This window comes from Mytilus californianus, unplaced genomic scaffold (genome assembly GCF_021869535.1).
Source record: "Mytilus californianus isolate M0D057914Y unplaced genomic scaffold, xbMytCali1.0.p SCAF_2, whole genome shotgun sequence".
NCBI classification, from domain to species: Eukaryota; Metazoa; Mollusca; class Bivalvia; order Mytilida; family Mytilidae; genus Mytilus; species Mytilus californianus.
The window spans coordinates 43,740,802-43,760,680 of record NW_026262668.1 but is presented as its reverse complement, the minus strand read 5'-3'; the positions used below and the strand labels follow the sequence as shown (position 1 = coordinate 43,760,680).

General features: G+C 32.6%; 1 protein-coding gene and 1 long non-coding RNA gene across 2 annotated transcripts in view; one reads left to right on the top strand and one right to left on the bottom strand.

Moving 5' to 3' along the window:
- The window catches only part of LOC127728012 (uncharacterized), a 36,276-nt gene that overhangs the window by 9,145 nt on the left and 7,252 nt on the right, over positions 1-19,879 (bottom strand). The gene's annotated exons all lie outside the window — the stretch shown is intronic.
- The window catches only part of LOC127727985 (WD repeat-containing protein 37-like), a 36,697-nt gene continuing 36,396 nt past the window's right edge, over positions 19,579-19,879 (top strand). Inside the window, exon 1 of the mRNA XM_052235133.1 lies at positions 19,579-19,635. The gene's annotated coding sequence lies outside the window, so the exon portion shown is untranslated. The remainder of the gene's footprint in view (positions 19,636-19,879) is intronic.

The following is a 19,879-nucleotide window of genomic DNA, read 5'->3' as shown; positions in this document are numbered from 1 at the left end:
GAATGATTGTAAGGTGTACATGTCCAACTGCCAGGTGTCATCTGACTTTGACCTCATTTTCATGGTTCAGTGGTCAAAGTTAAGTTTTTGAGTTTTGGTCTTTTTTCTTATACTATTATGCAATAAGTCAACTATATTTGGTGTATGGAAATATTCTATGATGTACATGTCAGTCTCGCAGGTTTTATTTGACCTTGACCTCATTTTCACAGTTCATTGCTCAGTGTTAAGTTTATGTGTTTCAGTCTGTTTTTCTTAAACTATAAGCAATAGGTCAGCTATATTTGTTGTATGGAAGGATTGTAAGCTGTTCATGTCTGCCTGGCATGGTTCATCTGACTTTGACCTCATTTTCACGATTCATTGGTCAATGTTTAGTTTTCTTGGTTAAGTCTGTTTCTTAGAAACTATAAGCAATAGGTCAACTATATTTAGTGTATTGAATGATTGTAAGGTGTACATGTATTTCTTGTTTGGTTTATATGACCTTGACTTCATTTTCTTGGATCATGTTAAGTTTATGTAATAGTTGTAGTAAAGCTTTCATATAGGACTATCAACATAATATCAATGGTTAGTAAAGAAGGCGAGACATTTCAGCGTGTCCACTCTTGTTTATAAAATTCTGTATTTTACTGATAAATGGACTCACTTTTTTTGTCAACGTTACACTTTTACACTGACAGAAGCAATATTGGGTGAGACACACTCACTCACTGGGCTCAAAACATTTCTGTTTTGTCAAATTATAGTTTTTTATCTCAAATATTTTTAAAACTAATATTCTTTAGAAAAAAATATGTTGGAAATAATCATTACTGTGAACAAGTTTTTGGTAGATTCAAATAAATACATTTGATTAAAGATGTCCTTCATTTAAAAATTCCACTAAAAATATAACTTGTAAAATTTTCAATATTTTACAAAATTGCTTTAACAACAATTAAATTAATTATGCCCTGAAAGACATTTTGTTTTTAATATATAAAGACATTATATAAATAACACATAGCTGAGAGGGTGATAGAGCAGATTGTTACCCCGAGAAAACATTGTCAACTGAGGCGAAGCCAAGGTTGACAATGTCTTTTCGAGGGGAAACAATCTGCTCTATCACCCTCTCAGATATGTGTTATTTAATTCATTATACTGAATGTTCTGTTATTACTGTCGATTAAATTTCAAATTCAAAGTAATAAACTATGACGTCTTGTACATAACAACCATCCGTATTTAATAAAGCGCACACTTGATCAAGCGTCTCCGTGAAGGGTAATAGAGTATTTGCCATAGGATAGAGTCGTATTTAATAAAGCGCACACTTGATTAAGCATCTCCATGAAGGGTAATAGAGTAAATTAACACCCTCGTATTAGCCAATCAAAATATGGCATTTTAACGTGAAGTATAATAAAAGATTTTATTTCATATTAGTATTATTTTAGTAGGTTTCTCTATATGAATTGGATTTTAAATAAAAAAGCATATTCACCTGGAGAAAAGTGTTATTCACCGCTCTAAACGTCACGCGCTTTTACATGTAACGTTATGGTCAAATGTTTGATGTACAATTGGTTTGGGTAAATATTTGTCATTAAATACATTGTTTTCTCTCGGAATATGGAATAAAACAATTACTGTCTTTTGTTTCGGTAAATATGTGGTTTAATTGTCTTTGAAAAACTGATATTCACTTCGGCCGTCGGCCTCAGTGAATATCAGTTTTTCAAAAGTCAATAAAACCGCATATTTACCTCATCAAAAGACAGTAATTGTATAATATTACATATGGTTTAGAAATGATTTTGACTCCATGTTACTAAAAATAGTAACATGGAGTCAATATCAATTTCAAACTTACAATATTTACATTTGTAATATATAGATTAAGGACTTCACTCAGTCAATACATTATTTTCGTGTTACGTTTGCACGAATTCGTCCTACATTTGCGCAAAATTTACCTGTTGCAAAATCACAATGTTTCTGAGGATTAATTTAAAAAAAATATGAAAAATTAATCCTTGACTTTTTAAAAACAAATTGTAATTTTCGAAATGAAACAAATTTACGATGGAGATTTCATATATCGTCAGGTTATTGGAATTCCTATGGGGACTAACTGTGCACCTCTGATTGCGGACCCTTTTCTGTATTGGTACAAGTTACAATTTATGACTAAAATCAGCAAGGACCAATCGAAACAATATCTGACCAGTGTGTCGAAATTTCCATCAGCATGCAATGCTCCTTTCCATGATATTAACTGTTATTTATTTAAAAAAAAATCTTTTATATAAATGTAGTGCTTTTTAATGTTTATATAAACGAATAGATAGTCCTCTGATATATATTTATCAATATAAGAAGTAAGAAGATGTGGTCATTGTAAACTATGTTCAAAACAAAAAACGAAAAACAAATATTATAGACAATAACCAATGAGATATTTATTCAAATTTCAAGATTAATAAAGTTTAAAAAATATCTTATAAACTAGATAATATGTTGTATAAACTAATTGAGATATCTTATAAATTAGATAAGATATCCTATATATTAAATGAGATATCTTATTAAGTTTATCAAATATCTATTTTTACGTCTTAAGATATCTTATTGAGTAAAAAAGATATCATGTTTACCTTAACTGATAACTTATATATTCTTTTGTTTTAAAGATTATGATTCTATAAACTAAATAAAATATATCTTATAAACTGAACAAGATATCTTGTAAATTCTAAACTATATCTTATAAATTGAATAATATATCTTGCAAAGTAAATCAGATATGTAGTGTTCTTTATGTGATATCTTATTTAATTTGAAGTTAAAAATATATCCTCACTTGATGAAATATTTCATGTACATGTATTCAAGATGTCTTATTATATATTAGATAAGATATATAATAAACTAATTGAGATATCTTAAACTAAAAAGATATTTTGTACATGAAATCATGCAGATATATTATAAAGTAAATTATATATCTCATATACTTTTAAAGATATCTTCTGAACTAATTACAAGATATCTCATAAAGTAGACACAATATCTCATACAATATATATATGAGTTATCTCAAAGTATTTGTTTAAAGTTAGCAAGATATCTTATAAAGCGTATCAGTAATTGTATAACCTTCAAGTTGAATAAGATAATATATCTCATTAAGATTACTAGATATATATTTAAAGGGGCACTAGCTGTCAAATTCATGTTCACCGATTTGACTCAAACTCTCATATTTGATTTATAACAATGTAAAACATTTATCCAAACTATTAAAAGTCTAAAATAAACAGTTAACAGGACATGGGCATGATAACAGGTAGCTTCGTTTCGTGTGAATTTTAGTCTAGACGCCATCTAATTAACTATCGAGTTGACCTCCAAAGTCATCTGATGACCATATAAGCGATGTAAACATAAATAAAGATATAAATAGATTTAGCGAACTCGTGCTATTGGATTTTTCTAGGTCTGTTTAATTTCATATGATAGATTAAAAATATATGTTTATCCTCGTTTTACGGTTACCTGTATAAGAATGTTTTTTTGTGTGGATCGGATCAGTCAATCAAATGATTTACCTTTGTTTCACTTTCAATGTTGACATTCTTTTCCTTTAAATAACTTTACACATACAATTCACGTGTTATCCATCTCTAGCTAAGGGGTTAAATTAAAGTTCACATGAATACAGATTCAATGAGGTCGAATTATTCACTTGCAAGTGAATAATTGATCATCAATGTTTCTTAGCTTATTATGATAAAATTGAACTATTTCACTTTCAGTAATGATTGAACAAAAAAAATCATATATTAGATTTTTTATATATCTCGTAGCTAGTGTCCCTTTAACTTTATAAGATATCTTAAAATTGAATAATATAAAAACAGCCATACACAGGTACAGGGAAATCAACCTTTCCTCCTTATTGAAATTTGAGGCAACAGATATCTATTGGATTGTGTAATTTTTTTTAGAAAATAATTTTCATTTTGTCTAAGGATTTGAATATACAAATCCTTGTTTTAATTGTCTATTTCCTATGTATATTACCTCCCCTTTTGCATTTATCAGACATTAAGATTTTTATTTTACAATTTGTTTGATTTAAAGCTGATTAAACTCCAACAAGCACCATACTTTAGATTATAAATGTTGTTTTTACTTTTCAGTATGTTGAGAAAAGTTCAGAACAAGCTTTTGGTATGTTGAGAAAAGTTCAGAACAAGCTATTTTGTTTGAAGAGGAATCACAGTGGTCAAGACTTCATCTCTGAATAAAGTGAATTGTATTATTGACTTAAAAGAGGGACGAAAGATACCAGAGGGACAATCAAACTCATAGATCGAAAACAAACTGACGACTTAACAGTCACCAGACAATAATTGATATTTAATTGTTATTTCAAAGACCATGGTTGTAATGTGACTAGCATTTGTATGACTTGAATGTCATATTTTTCATATGAATTAAGACATTACAAGGCAAAAAATTGGATGTGACAAAAATTTGTTTGCATTTAAAGACTTGAAGAACTTGTACTGTCTTATGTAGAATTCAGGAGAATTTGTTTAAGACAATAAATTCTGTGTATGAAATGAAGAATGTGTGTTCATTAAATGAATTATAAAAATATGTTTTCTATCTTGAATTTATAAAAACAACATAAAAGATTGACTTTCTTTCTTTTTTTCATGACTCTTAATTATTACAGAATTAATTCTTATATTCTTATTCTTGATAGATGTTCTTTGAGAAATTCCATACAAGGTGCCTTTTGTTTATTTCTTAGTCTGAAAGTATAATTCAAAGGGTTAACACAGAAAATTACAGTTAACTCTCAGTCATATAAAGATAAGGAAATGTGGTAAGATTGTTAATGAGACAACTGTCCCTAAAGCCCAAAGATAAAAGATAATGAATAAATTATAGCTTATCATGGATTTCAATACAAAAGATATTATAGTCATATAACATTTGAATACCATTAGGTACTACCAGTATTATAGTTATAATCGTTTATTGTTAAAGGCTGCATTATGACATTTTTAAATCTGGTTTTACTCTATTTGTAAGTTACTGTCACACTGTGTGTTCACAAAAGCCACATCTTCAATCCTTATGATAACCTTCAAGAATATCAAACCTAGACTGACTTAGTAAATCTGAACTTTTATAGATAATAATATCATTTCTCACAACAGGAAACTTAGAATCAAGATTTGTTATGTTATTATTGCTGTAGATTCTCTAGTAGTTAGATTTTATTAGTTATTTTCAGAGACTGACATGAAAAACTTAACGTTAAATATCATTAAGCATTGGATACTTGTATACACGTATGGGAAGTTAAGCCGCTCTCTGTGTTTAGGGTTCACAGATGCTATACCTCTGCTCTGGTTATAGTAACGTCCCCTACCATACGTACCAAGTATCCACGTTTACTGGTACAAACTGAGAGTGAGGCGGCTCAGTTTGACTGAGAGTGAGGTGGCTCGGTCTGGCTGAGAGTGAGGCGGCTCAGTCAAAAATATTTTGTAGATATTTTATCTACCGTACCAAGTATCTGCTATTCCTGGTACAGACTGAGAGTGAGGTGGCTCAGTCAGCATGTGAAGCTCTGTAACATGCTTTTATTTGTTTTTATCAAATTTTAACTGGGGATGTTTTACTGTTTTTATCAAATTTTAACCGGGGGAGTTTTAATTGGGGATATTTTACTGTTTTTATCAAATTTTAATTGGGGACGTTTTACTGTTTTTATCAAATTTTAACCGGAGGGAGTTTTAATTGGGGATATTTTACTGTTTTTATCAAATTTTAATTGGGAATATTTTACTGTTTTTATCAAATTTCAATTGGGGATGTTTCACTGTTTTTATCAAATTTTAACTGGGGGGAGTTTTAATTGGGGATATTTTACTGTTTTTATCAAATTTTAATAGGGGATGTTTTACTGTTTTTATCAAATTTTAACCGGGGGGAGTTTTACAGTTTTTATCAAATTTTAATTGGGGATATTTTACTGTTTTTATCAAATTTTAATTGGGGATATTTTACTGTTTTTATCAAATTTTAATTGGGGATATTTTACTGTTTTTATCAAATTTTATTTGGGGATGTTTTACTGTTTTTATCAAATTTTAACCCATGGGAGTTTTACTGCTTTTATCAAATTTTAACCCGTGGGAGTTTTACTGCTTTTATCAAATTTTAACTGGGTATGTTTTACTGTTTTTATCCAATTTTAACTGGGGGATGTTTTAGCTGTTTTATCAAATTTTAATTGGGGATGTTTTACTGTTTTTATCAAATTTTAATTGGGGATGTTTTACTGTTTTTATCCAATTTTAACTGCAGATGTTTTAACTGTTTTATCAAATTATAATTGGGGATGTTTTACTATTTTTATCAAATTTTAACCTGGGATGTTTTACTGTTTTTATCAAATTTTAACCAGGGGGGTACTGTTTTTATCAAATTTTAACCGGGGGGGGGGGGGGGGGGGGGTAACTGTTTTTATCAAATTTAAATTGGGGATATTTTACTGTTATCAAATTTTAACTGGGGATGTTTTACTGTTTTTATCAAATTTTAACTGGGGATGTTTAACTGTTTTTTTTTAATTTTAACCGGGGATGTTTAACTGTTTTTTTCAAATTTTAACCGGGGGGTTACTGTTTTTATCAAATTTTAATTGGGGATATTTTAGCTGTTATGAAATTTTAACCGGGGGGAGTTTTACAGTTTTTATCAAATTTATTTGGGGATGTTTTACTGTTTTTATCAAATTTTAATTGGGGATGTTTACTGTTTCTATCAAATTTTAATTGGGGATGTTTACTGTTTTTATCAAATTTTAATTGGGGATGTGTTTACTCTTTTTATCAAATTTTAACCGGGGGGAGTTTTGATTGGGGATATTTTACTGTTTTTATCAAATTTTAACCGGGGGGGAGTTTTAATTGGGGATATTTTACTGTTTTTATCAAATTTTAATTGGGGATATTTTACTGATTAAATTTTAACGGGGGGAGTTTTACAGTTTTTATCAAATTTTAATTGGGGATGTTTTACTGTTTTTATTAAATTTTAACTGGGGATGTTTTACTGTTTTAATCAAATTTTAACTGGGGATGTTTACTGTTTTTATCAAATTTTAACTGGGGATGTTTTACTGATCAAATTTTAACTGGGGGGAGTTTTACAGTTTTTATCAAATTTTAATTGGGGATGTTTTACTGTTTTTATCAAATTTTAGTTGGGGATGTTTACTGTTTTTGTCAAATTTTAATTGGGGATGTTTTAGCTGTTTTATCAAATTTTAACTGGGGATGTTATACTGTTTTTATCCAATTTTAACTGGGGATGTTTTAATGTTTTTATCAAATTTTAACCGGGGGGAGTTTTACAGTTTTTATCAAACTTTAATTGGGGATATTTTACTGTTTTTATCAAATTTTAATTGGGGATGTTTTACTGTTTTTATCAAATTTTAACTTTGAATGTTTTACTGATTTTACCAAATTTTAATTGGGGATGTTTTACTGTTTTTATCAAATTTTAATTGGGGATGTTTTACTGTTTTTACCAAATTTTAATTGGGGATGTTTTACTGTTTTTATCAAATTTTAATTGGGGATGTTTTACTGTTTTTATCAAATATTAACCGAGGGTAGTTTTACTGTTTTTATCAAATTTTAACGGTAAATTTTACTGTTTTTAACTTATTTAACTGGCTGGTAAGTTTTAATGTTTTTTATCTGGTGATGTTTTATTTTTTAACAAATTTTAATGGGAAATTTTACTGTTTTTATCAAATTTTAACTGTGTGGAATTTTACTGTTTTTATCAAATTTTAACTGGGTGGAGTTTTACTGTTTTTATCCAAATTTTAATAGGGGATGTTTTATTGTTTTATTCAAATTTTAATTAGGGGGTATTTCACTGTTTTATCAAAATTTCGAATGGGTATTAAATTTTATTGTTTTAAGTCATAATGTTTTACTAGTTTTATATTTTACATTTTTTACAGAATTTTAATTGGTGAGATTTTATTGTTTTATCAAAATTTTAAATAAGATATTTTACCTCATTATCAAGATTTTAATTACCTTCATTTTAACATTTTAAAAAGTTGGCTGTTTAAGCCATGCCAAAGTCAAATCAGAGACTTTACAACTGGTACTCCCAAAGGAAGAGGCAGGTGTCATACTGCGGGCATTTGTCTTGGTGAACTAGCACCTTAAAGTCCAGATAACCCACAGGCCAGCTGGCTAGTACAAACAGACAGGTACTTGTGTACCATTTGGCATTTTTAAACTTTTGGCCATTTTTACTTTAGGACTTACTTTTTTTCTATTTTTTTTTTAAATTGTTTTCAGTATTTTTAACACCTTTCACTTGAATACACATTTTGGCTGCATAATGGTTATCCAATGATAATTTCTTTTTGTAAAATTTACATCACACATTTTGGCTTATTGTAACTTTGGCTGTTACCTTAGATTTCAAGATATGCTAGGATAACCATTTAATATTGAAAATAAAAACTACATCTTCAAAATTGGCTCAATACTAACAAAAATTTCCATGTTTCATGTCAAAAAGTTTTGATCTTCTTTTCGGTGTTGAAATATTTATTCTTCCATGCCCGGTACTTCATGCTTAAAAATCTTTTCACCAGCTAACACACTTTACATAGGGGAATCTTAACTCAAAGAGGAGACATTTATAGATGGTTATGGTTAGTATGGATTAGAGAGAAATGGAGGGAGGGAGAAAAAGGAAGAATTGAGAGGATAAGGGTAAACATTTAGAGTGTTTGTAAAGATGTATGTTCTATAGAGACAAAAGGACGAATTAAGAGGATGAGCCGGGGTAAACATCAAAAGTGGTATGCAAAGAAGCAAGTTTTGAGAGGGAGTGAAAGAGTGGGAGCATGTTTAATTTCTTTGTAAGGGCTTGATGAACTGGTCTAATGGAAGTGCAGTTTTCTCTTTTCTTTCGTGTAGTTTCTATTTTCTTCAGAAATCTGATAATATTTTAACTTTCGAAATCACTGCTGTTTAAAAATTTACAAGTTAACAGCCTTTTTTGTTACTGATTATGTGCTGCTTTTATATAAACAGTGTAGCACTTCTCAGTGGCTAGATAGGGTTGCAGCTTTTCGTCAAATTTAACAGCATCCTCCAACAGGTCTATATGGGATTTCAGTGAAATTCTAGTCAACACTTACACTTTATGAATCTTTCTTTCATTCTGAGAAATTTTGCTTTCTAGTCTTTTCAAATGCATGCTAAGCGTCTTTTTATAACTTACTTGGTCTTAATTCTCCTTTGTGCATCTTTGCTGTCAAGTTTATCATCATATGGGTTTATATAAGTCTTTAATTTATTTTGCAGATGTTTCATGGTCTACTTCCAATACTAGTAGTAAAATTAAGTCTGTAAGTCGCTAAGACATTGTATTGACAGTGTCAGATGTTGTTGACGAAGGGAAATCAGGGCAGCTCGTCGTGAATGAGCCCACTGTTGGCTGACCCAACTCCCCTTTAGTCTCATTAGAAGAGGGATTTTCTAAAGAGTTTGGCACCAACTGTTTCTCAGTATCTTCAATCTTCAAAACACATGGTTAAAAACCTTACGTACACATCACTTGTGCGTCCGACCGTCGAGTACTCCTCACCAGTTTGGGATCCGCACAAACAAAGCCAAATAAACCAAATTGAGCAGATACAGCGTAAGGCAGCAAGATATGTTTTTAATGACTACACCGATAGATCACCATGCGCTGTCACTGGTATGTTAATCAAACTAAAATGGGAAAACTTGCAATCCCGTAGAACAAAAGCTAAGCTTGTCTTGATTTATAAGATTAATTGAGGGTTGGTCGAAGTCACTATAATGACGTCCTCGGCTGACACAATCTGACAGGCGAACTAGAGGCCTACATAAATTACGACATATATATACAAATAAAGACTTTTTTAAATCATCTTTTTTCCCAAGTACTATTGCTGTCTGGAACGATCTCCCAGAAACAATTTGCATGTCACCCTCCCTAGAATCCTTCAAAGGTGGTATCTCCACCTTAACATTTGGAGGTTCTGTAATAGTTATACACTGAGGGATAGGTGTGTCTGGGTAAGAAACCCCGACGACCGGAGGCCGGAGGGGTTTCTTATCCAGACACACCATATCCCGAAGTGTATAACTAACTTACACCCGATGCTAAACCCTATATTTGTTTACATTGAATATTAAATGAAAAAGAACTGATAGCATTTTATTGACAATATCAAACCATGATTAATAAGAAAACAGAATATTTTTTTTTAGATGAAACCCCACTAGTAACCTTACTTTGACAAGTGAGTAGATTTTACAAATGTCAAAGTTGCCGTTTTGTATATTCCCGTTAAATCCATGTGCTAATATGGATCAGCAGTTCAAGGTTGATCGTATCGTTCATTCTTATTACAAAAAAAAATGCTCCTTGTGATCCCTTGTATGCAGTTGTCAATATGGACGGGTATAAGGCGGACGACATTTTGAGTCAGGCGTTTGAATTGGTAGAAGAGACTAAAGATAAAGGCAATGTTTATAACCCAAAGTACTTACAAGTATCAGTTTCATGAAGGTAAGCATAAATATATTTTATATGTTACGGTTTTATCAAAAAAGCTCCCCCCGCTCTTCTCAACACTTAACAAACATTCAAATTCGAACACACTGAGGGATAGGTGGGTCTGGATTAGAAACCCGACGACCGGACACGCTTAACATACAAAAATACAGATTGCATATTTAGGAACCCCTCTTTTTGGGGGGGTCAGTGGTTGGAACCCTCCTTTTTATGATCAATGCTTTATAATAAAGAGATATGACCCCCCCCCCCCCCACTTATCCTGGGTTGGCATCCCCTTTTAAAAATGGCTGGATCCGCCCCTGGGTGCCATCATTAATTAGTCTTCAACAATCCAAACATTTATATCTATTTTATTATTAAGACTTAGTCCAAATGAAAACTATATGTTTTAATGTATAATTCAAATAAAAGTTCTTTACATGTATGTTCTTTAAGACATTTCCATATAGGATAAAAAAAATTAGCTTCAAGCAAAGGAGTTTTTAAATGATTTTTTTTTTATTCAAAATAATATTTTTTACGCTGTGGGAATTTCCAGAAATATGTTTTTTTTAATATGTCTTGAAACAACTTGTAGTGAACTCTTTATGTTCATGCTATTAAAAATACAAACAATTTCTATTGTTATGAATAACAATTGACTGCGTTTTCGGGATGTAAAAGCAGGGGTTTCCAGAAACCCCGCTCGTCACACCCTGTGGTCAAAATCCATTGTTATTTGTAACAATAGATCTATTCAATTTACACTTGTTTCAGAAATAGAAACTATGAAGTATAACAATAGAACTGGGGTGTAAAGTCTGGCTAATTAATTAGTGTATTTAAGCCACTGTACATAATGTGAATATGTTTAACATTTAGCTACAACTAATGTTATTTTAAATTGTAATTGAACTGTGGCAAATATTTTTATGTTATTATAACAAAATTTTCGACATCCATTTGCATGTACATAGCGCCACAGTTCCGGGATATTCCACAATCCGGCACCGGAGTCTTTCCCGTGACAGGAAGAAGAAGACAAAACATTACGGATTGTTTGGCTTCACTAAAGGCCTAATTCCTCTTATCGCTAGTTTCATTATATCTGAATCAAAATATGATCAAACAAGGAAAACAAGTTGCTTTTTAAAAAAAAAAAGACAATACGTGAACCTTAGAACTTTTTTATTCTTATTAATAATTCAACTGAATAAGAAATTATATATGTGTTATCTTGGCCATGTGTGTGGAGGATAATATTTTCTTTTTATTGTAAATCATTACAATTTTGGCATGTTGAGAACTTGAGAGAAGTGTTAAATATAAAGCAAGGAGAGAAAAAAAAAGATTCCCAGACGTATAATTTCTTAAAGAATAATAATAATTCAAAACATGGAGGACACATGTACCTTCTTCCAAAAATTCAAAAAATTAATCTAGAAATAAGTAATGAGGCATTGCGAACTGGTCAGCTAGCAGGACACATTAATGTTCGTTACCGACCAATCATCAATAAGTGTAACTCTCCCGCGAGAGATATACTTGCTTGATTTAATTATAAATATAAAAAAGAAGATGTGGTATGATTGCCAATGAGACGACTCTCCACAAGAGACCAAATGACACAGAAATTAACAACTATAGGTTACCGTACGGCCTTCAACAATGAGCAAAGACCATACCGCATAGTCAGCAATAAAAGGCCCCGAAATGACAAATGTAAAACAATTCAAACGAGAAACTAACGGCCTAATTTATGTACAAAAAATGGACGAAAAACAAATATGTAACACATCAACAAACGACAACCACTGAATTACAGGCTCCTGACTTGGGACAGGCACATACATACAGAATGTGGCGGGGTTAAACATGTAAGCGGGATCCCAACCCTCCCCCTAACCTGGGACAGTGGTGTAACAGTACAAAATAAGAACGAACTATAAAAATCAGTTGATAAAAGCTTAACTCATCAGATGGATACAAACAGAAATACTACACAGATCTGCATATGTCTGCCCTATTCATTAAAATCTTAGATAAGTTCCAATGGAGAGAAAACATCAAATTACACTGTCAATAGGGATGACGGTTTTATGGTCTTCACAGGCAAATTTGAGCAAGGTGAAGATTTCTTTAACCTTGCAAACGAAATTAACCATCTACTTAAGTTCTGATATGAGGTGTCGACATCTAGTATGGCCTATTTAGAGGGTGGTAAAGGGTTATTTTCGTGCAACGTTTTCAGCCTTTTTATTTCACGTGTTTCCGTGTTTCGACGTTTTATTTCTCGTTTTCTCGTGTTTGGTTCGATGTGCGTGCTTCGTGTTTTGCAATAATTATTTTCCGTGTTTCGTGTCGGTACTCTTATTTTCTCGTGCTTGTCCCGCATTTGATTAAAAAGTAAACCGGGACTAATTCAAAGTCAGCCCAGATATTGTTTTAAATTATAAACTAATTAACTGGTCCCAAGATATTTATTAATAGCCTATTGTATTATATAATAAATCGGATGCAACTAACGGACGCTAAAAGGTGACCACATGCAGGCTCGCCATGTCCATTTATAATGACTGCATGATCCCCAAGAACGGATGAGTAATAACGTTTGGTACTTTTTTCCTTAATATTTACGATTTTATTCCTTGGCTTCGTTTTTCCATCGTTTTTTCCCGTGCAACGTTTTTGCGATTTGTTATTTCACGTGTTTCCGTGTTCAGACCCTCCCTTTTACCAGATGTTTGATACCATGGGTCGTTATAATTAAATCTTGACCATTTAACTAACTTTCACTTGTTTATCAAACGGTACAGCTGTCAACTTTGCTCAAGTCAGTAAACCCTTGCAATGCATAAAATGTAGCTTTACAATAAATATACATGTTTGAAAAGGATCTATAGATTGTTTATCATATATCAGATAAGTGAATTAGCGATCTTCGAAAATTCTTTATAGCCAAGTTTTAAATCATCTTAGATACACAGTATGGAGGTGCTCTTAATTGCAGGAAGCTAATACAGATAAGATGAATAGGTGTTCCGAATGAACAATAATTTAGCTTCCGAATATTCCTCCATAGACTATATTTCTAACTAATAAATATGCGTGAATCCTCAGGGGTTCACGCAAACAGTGAATTCTATATGGGTTACTTGGATGTCAAATCAGCCTTTGACGTGGTACAGCATGACATTATTCTAGATAAATTATTAGACTCAAATATTCCCTCTTTTCTATGGCTGGTGATTAAAGATCTATATTCTTATTTGACAACAAAAGTACAATGCCAAGGCGATCTTAGCGAAACATGTCCTGTCCACCAAGGCGTACGACAAGGTGGAATTTTATCAACTGATCTCTACAAAATCTTTGTACAAGATCTAGTCTTAGAACTAGAAAGAAACTCTTTAGGCATAAATACTGGAAATATTTTTGTCGGTACTCCTACCTGCGCTGATGACATGGCTTTTATTGAAACAAATAGAGACAATCTTCAAATTATGCTCAATGTTTCAGGAAGATATTCTAATCAACATCACTACAAAATTCATCCTACAAAAACAAAAATTGTCACATGTGGCCGGAAGGTCACAAACCCTGATTGGACTCTATATGATACTCCGGTTACAGTATCAAAAGAAACAACTCATTTAGGTATAACTAGAAGCTGGAAAAAGGAAGGAGAAATAAATGTGGCAAATAGAATAAAGCTTGCAAGACGAACTTTGTATGCACTAATGGGCTCTGGGGTGCATGGGACAAATGGCTTGGATCAAGTAACATCTTATAAAATCTACAACACATATGTGCTGCCAGGACGTCTTTATGGTTTGGAAGCCATTCCTTTAAATAAGACCAATATAACACAGCTGGAATCTTTTCATAGAAAGAATTTAAGACATCTCCAATCTCTTCCTCAACGTACGGCAATAGCTGCAATACTAGTATACCTCTTGATTGGCGGACTCCCAATCGAAGCTGAACTTCTCAAAAAGCAAATGTCTTTTCTTCACAATTTACTTTCTTCGAACGTTCAAAGAGTTAAAGATATCATCACCAAACAAATGTCGGTTAACTACGATAACCCGAACAGCTTTTTCTCTACAATTCCAGAAATCCTATTGAAGTATGGACTGCCTCCGATTCATCTTCTTCAAGAATCTCTCCCTTCAAAAATGAAATGGAAATCTCTTGTAACGAAGCAATTGAACTCCTACTGGCTAGTTACTTTAAGATCTTATATAAATGCATGTTGTCTTGGAGTCCCCGTCCGAAAAGAAAGAAATAGCCTAACTCATAGATACTACATTCCTGCATCACATGATTTTTTCCACGTGGAGCTTACATTAGAATGAATACCGAATATGGAAAGTGAAACTACAATTCAAAACAGTCAGAAGGCACATAGAAGAAAAAGAAGGGGGGTTTTTTTGGCAAAGGGTGCCGGGGTAATCTTCTCTGTGTTCATAATATACATGAAATATTTGCTACTGCCCCTTGTCTGTTCTATAAATTCTAACCACAGGCACTTGTCTCAGAAAAAATTTTTTCCTATATACCTTTAATATAACACAAGGTACTTAACTCGCATTTTAGAAAAATGTCAGCCAGTCGCGAAATTCCGTTATATGCCGATTTCTCGGTTGTCAACCCCACTTAAACTTGTTATGCCGTAAATCTAAATTGATTTTTCTACACAATGGTGTATAACACGCCTACTTTTGTTGTCAGAATCATCTGTAGCAGACCTACCCAAGTATGACAATCGTAATTATTTCGTCTACCGACGCCAAATTGGAAACATACGACTCGCAGTAAAAGGTATCTTCCCACTCTCTTTATATATCTCGGTTTCCGATTGGTCAAATTTTATGGGAAGGTCTAAATGTTTCTCGGAGTTATCTGATCTTATTTCATTTCATACGTAAAGTCAAGAGAGAGTCTGAATGACATTGATGTAATGGAAAAATTTGAGTCTAAAAAAAGAAACTCATAACTTATTAGACATACCACAAATAACACTTGTTAGGTTTTTTTCACGGTATTTTATACAATTTTACTTACTGGGTGAAAAGTTCTATTCAGACAAAAACTAACAGTTTGTTTTTAAATAATTTTTATAATTAATCATTTACTGCGAGTTTTATGTTTCCAATTTGGCGTCGGTAGACGAAATAATTACGATTGTCATACTTGGGTAGGTCTGCTACGGATGATTCCGACAACAAAAGTAGGCGTGTTATACACCATTGTGTAGAAAAATCAATTTAGATTTACGGCATAACAAGTTTAACGGTGGGGTTGACAACCGAGAAATCGGCATATAACGGAATTTCGCGACTGGCTGACATTTTTCAAAAATGCGAGTTAAGTACCTTGTGTTATATTAAGGTATATAGGAAATTTTTTTTTCTGAGACAAGTGCCTGTGATTCTAACCCTGAATTTTCTATCTGTTACATGCCAAGAAATCCTCGCTAAAAATTTCGGTGGACCTCCTACGGCACCTTTTAGTAGTTAAAGATTTTATTTCATTCAACAAATTAATTTATGACCTCCATGTACGTGTCGTTTAGAGCACGCCCATATTCAAAATGGTCAATATTAATCGTCCATGTAATTTGCTCTATGGGATGTTTGCAAAATTTCAACGGAGGCAATTTCTTGACATGACGAGACAGCATCTCAGCAATAAAAGAATATGTTTGAAAGAACTATGCACTTGGCTACCTTTTTTTCCGAGTTCAATTCGTTTTTAAAACGTCTTGGTTTCTTCAATTTGAATAATAGAAAATAAAACTATTTATCAAACGAAAACTGGATAAAGTGAGAAACAAGTTTCTTTCGTTAGTGAAAATTACTGCTTCATTGCTTATCTCAGAGTTCGAACCCTACACGTGGTAGCTTGGTTCGACTCCAATCTTAATTGACTAGGATTGACAGTTTCCTTGCCGAAGGTCAGTGGTTCTCTCCGGGCGTCCCAGCTTTCTACACACAAAAAAGCTGGGCGCCATGAAATAGCAAATAATGATAAAAGTGGCCGTTAAACTGACCAACAATGAATTCAATCATTGTATATCTTAGACGTTTCACACACATATCATAGTTTTGTTAAACACGAATCTATTTATTTGAAATTGAATTTGACAATAGGAATTTTCCCGCATCGTATAATGGTGAATGCGGATAACACTGTAATATGTGCCGCTGGACATGAAAAAGCTTAACCTCTAATAATTTTGAATAACTAGAGGAATAGTTGAATTTTAAATTTTTGTCAGCTATTTTAGGGGAAAGCAATAAAGAATAGATAGAGAGAGAGTAAAAACAACAGAGCCCTAATGATTTAAAGATGGAAATCATGATTCAAATTATAAATACAATGTAATAGAAATCTATGTGAAGGTATGACAAATCCTCTTTGTCAAATAATTTAAACACGAGCGCACATGCTGAAATGTCTCGCCTTTTTTACTTATGATAAACTTGACATTATAAATGATCCATGAAATACCAGTCGGACATGTACACCTTACAATCATTCCATAATGAAAATATAGTGACCCTATTGCTTATAGTATCTGAGAAATAGACACAACCTCAAAAATTGAACATTGTCCAATGAACTATGAATTTGAGGCCAAAAACAGATGAAACCTGCTAGTCGGATATATACAACTTACAATCACTCCGTACACCAAATATCGCTGACCTAATTTGCTTATACAAGTAGAATCTGAGATACGGATTTAACCACGAGAACTTAACCTTTATCACTTATCCATGAAATGAGGTGGACCCTATCTGGCAGAAATGTAGACCTAGCAGGGAACCCATATACCAAATAAAATTATCCCATTACTCATAACAAGTGAATAATTTACTTGACAAAATTTTTTTTTCTATTTAAAGCAGTAACTGAACCATGAAAATGAGGTCAAGGACAATGAGCATATGAGATCATATGACGGAAACTTCATAACATAAAATTGAGAATGGAAACGGGGAATGTACGTGTGTCAAAGAGACAACAACTCGACCAACAAGCAGAAAACAGTCCAAAGCCACCAATGGGTCTTCGAAATTCTGCGAAAATCTAATTTTTCATGATCATGAAAATCTATTTTCTTTCCTGCATATGGATTGGAATGGGATATAGATACAGTGACGTGTAAACTTCTCCAGTGTGACAGAAAAGTCTTCGCCGAAAAGGGATGGGCGTTCGTTTGGCATTGCTAAAAATACTGATATGTGTTCTGTACCAGATCAAACAGTTAAGCCGATGGTGAAAAGGGGCATCCGTTTGGCTGTGTGGGATGTATAAATATACAGCCACGTCCAGTGGGAATGTTAACATTTAAATCTGATGAAGGCAGTGTGCAATTGCTCGCAAAACGTTACAGAACCATCGAAAAAAAATCTGTAAGGGTTTCATAGAGTTTCTTTTTAAGACAAAACTTCTGTCTCTTCTTACATGCTCTTATTTCCAGTTGATAATGGTTTATTTGTACTTGACATGAATATGCATGCAATATTTGTCACTTAATCATTAGGCAAACAGCAATAACTATATCTAAAACTGTATAAACTGTAAAAACTTTTTGTATTTGTAAATTCAGCTTGCTGAAAACTTATTTGCAATTAACCGTCCATTCCCGATACAAATTCCGGTCTTTGGGCTGTGCAGCGCTGGGATTATGAGCCCCGCGCCTTAAATCCGCGTTTGCCGCACCAGAAATAAGGTTCAAGCTACGTCTTCAGAAATCTTTGTCCAAATCGTACGTAATGTTTATGCCTGCAAGTAATCTAAATTTTTTATCTTGGTCTGACCTGTGCACGACTAAGTTGTCTAAGCTTCAGTAGATCTATACTCAAAAAATTGTCATAGTACTAGTCTCAGGGTTATTTGCAAATTATGACAGTATTTAAAAATGACTCAGATTTTGTTGTCAGTGTAATCAAGGAATTGTATATTTAGACAGAAACATTGTATTATATATATGTCTCTGATTTAGATTAAAACTCCTTTGTGTAATTTAAAATGTTTAAATGGTATCACCCTGTTATCTTCCCAATTTGCCTACTGGCAGTGGTGTTCAAAAGGCAGGTAGAAATACCGACATAAAAACGGTTTTATTTGCGATTTGATTTCTTTCCGATCTTCGCTTTGATCAAAGTCTACTTTTAAAAGTGTTTGATAAGATCAGCACTGATCAGAAATTTTCTGACATTTATATCCAAATTTGTCTCGTATCCTTATCAGTGACTTTAAGGGACGCCGGACCAGTTGATTCTGAAGGGGACCTGGCAGATTTCGGAAATAGATATTCTGGTCCCCATTCAGTTGGAAATAAATGATCTTGCCTTATCACACATGCAAATAAATACTTTGTCCACATAATCAATTTTTTTAACTCACATCGCTCGCCACGTTTACAAACTTGGTAAACTATAGTTATGGAAAGTCTATGCTATTATATTTTCATATTTCAATTCAATCAAAATTCCACACTTCATTTAGACTGCACTATTTGTGCATCAGCCCAAAAAAGTGATCTGTATCATCAGAGACCTCATATAATACATTTAGTATATGTCTCTGGTATCATATCAATAGTTAAATTACTAAATTAGATTACCAGTTGAATCTGAGCCTAGGGTTGGGAGGAATATTTTGGTCTGAGTGAAAATAGATAGTCTGGTGGACTTTAACTTTAAATAAATTTTGACCTCATAAAATTTGCCCCCCCCCCCCCTTTCAGAATTAAATGTCGCCTTATGAGGGGCAAGCTTTTTTCAGCGATAAGGGTTTCACATGCTCTGTTGTGCGCCTGCATGCAAATCTTCATAGCTCCTGACAGATCAAGGTTGCGTATTATTATCGTAGTTATACGAAATTGTTTCCAAATTTATATTATTTTTCTCACCGGAAGTTAAACTGTCAAAATTTTCGATCTACCATTACTTATTTATCTGTTTATGCGTAAGTTTTATCTTTTCAGAATTTCAGTAAGATTTATCGACGCATAATACAGTTTCTTTCGTTAAGTAAGGATGGCCCTGTTTTCTTCCATTTTTGGCACAAGCGCTTTTGGTTGGACACCACCGCTGATTTTAGGGGTACAAATTATTAAAAATCCTCTCAATCTCAGTTTTAGCTGATCATTTAAGGTTCATTATTACTATTTTATTATTTGACATAAATCTTTGTGGTTAATCTACAAAAG